Source organism: Mesoplodon mirus (genome assembly GCF_964341445.2).
Source record: "Mesoplodon mirus genome assembly, contig: HAP1_SCAFFOLD_477, whole genome shotgun sequence".
Lineage (NCBI taxonomy): Eukaryota > Metazoa > Chordata > Mammalia > Artiodactyla > Ziphiidae > Mesoplodon > Mesoplodon mirus.
The window spans coordinates 569,961-571,743 of record NW_028295506.1 but is presented as its reverse complement, the minus strand read 5'-3'; the positions used below and the strand labels follow the sequence as shown (position 1 = coordinate 571,743).

Below are 1,783 nucleotides of genomic sequence, written 5' to 3'. Positions count from 1 at the left end.
TGGTATTTCCTACCACTGTGGCTCATTCCATACAACATAACTGAGGGGTTAAAAAAGTGCTTGCAGAGTGGCAGTGAAAGGACAACTGAGGCTGGAGGGGATAAATACATCCCCACAGTTAAGTTATTTGCTCTAAGAATGCATCTAAGCCTTTTGTTTTCTGACAAAGAAAAGAGAAGTCTGCACTTACCCAAGAGGAAGGAAATTGGTAAATAACCTGAAAGGGGCTCCGTCCGAGGCAGCCACCACAGGCCCCGCGGCTTCGCCTTCACCTTGGCCTTCACGCCCGCCACGCTAACCGCGCCGCCCTCGCAGGTGCGAGGCCGCCGTCAACAGCCATTTCACCCTGGAGCTCCGCGCCTCTTTCGTGTGCCTGGCCGCGGCCTTTTACCTCGACCGCGACGACGTGGCCTTGAAGCACTTCAGCCGGTTCTTCCTGCGCCGCTCCCACGAGCACAGCCGGCGGGCCCAGGGCCTGAAGCGCCTGCAGAACCAGCGCGGGGGCCGCCTCAACGTCCAAGACATCAGGAAGCCACTCAGTGACGAGTGCAAGAGCGGCCTCAAGGCCATGAAGTGCGCCTTGTTCCTGGAGAAGCAAGTGACCCGGAGCCTGCTCCACTGCACCAGCTGGCCACCGACAAGTGCGACCCCCACCTGCGCCACTTCCTGGCAACTCACTACCTCAGCCAGTAGGTGGCGCTCATCAGAGAGCTGGAGGGTCATGTCACCACCCTGAGCACGATGGGGGCCCAGGACGTCGACCTGGCAGGGTACCTCTTTGACAAGCTCACCCTGGGCGACAGCGACAAGAAGAACTGAGCCTGGACTGGACCTCCCCGGAGCCACGGGGAGACCAGAGCCCTGGTCACCGTGCCTGCCATGCAGACGGCAACAGTGCCCTTGCGGAAGAAGTTCACTTACGTTTTGGTTTTGTTTTTGTTTTTCTTGCATCAAGTGCAGGACTCTTTTCCTGGACTTTATTTTATCACTTAAGTTTTGTTCTTCCAGTTTTTCCGTTTCTTCCAATAAAGTTATTGGTTCATAAATAAATAAAGGTCTCTGGTTGATTCACGTGGGCAAATCTCTCATTTTTTAAGTTTTAAAACAGGTATCCAGGAGTTTCTGAACAGCGCCATACGCCAACCATATGCAGCTCAGGATCTCCACAGTGGGAGGGAGAAGGTGTTCCATGGGGCCCTGGAAAACACAAAATCAGTCTTTCCCTTATAAATAATGTAGGTATATGCGGGGTAGAGTGGGGTGGGGTGGGGTGAGGTAGGGGTCCCTGGTGAATGTGGGTGCATGTGCATAGTGAAAGTATAGAACCATAGCCTGAAAATCATGACTGCAGTTGCCCCTGGGGAACAAGTGAAGGGAATGGGATTGGGCAGGGATTAAAATAAGGGTGTCTTCAGTTTCACCTGAAATGTGTATGTGCATTAATCATGCAAATACTAATGGTTAAGTATGAGTAGCAAGATGGGGGGTGGAGGGGTTTGGAAGTCTGAATGGTGGAGTATCTCTTTGACATGTTCACTCTGGGCAACAGTGACAATGGAAAAATGAGTGTTAGGCTGTCTTGCTCAGAAACATGGGGATGACTTCCCATGGTCACCAATGCCTGGCATGCATGTTGTAACAACAAAACATCCACTTATATATGTTTTCTTTGTATCATATGTATATATGCATGCTTCTGTGTGTATATATATATATGTAAATACATATGTGTATATATATATATATTTTAATTTCAACCAGCAGCAGAGTTCATTTTGAAGTT

The 1,783-nt window shown here is 50.3% G+C and overlaps 1 pseudogene across 1 annotated transcript; it reads left to right on the top strand.

Annotated features, from left to right (window-relative positions):
* Positions 1-298: 298 nt before the first annotated feature.
* LOC309797390 (ferritin heavy chain-like) lies at positions 299-1,187 on the top strand (annotated as a pseudogene). The gene has a single exon. The product of its transcript is annotated as a ferritin heavy chain-like (transcript).
* Positions 1,188-1,783: the final 596 nt, after the last annotated feature.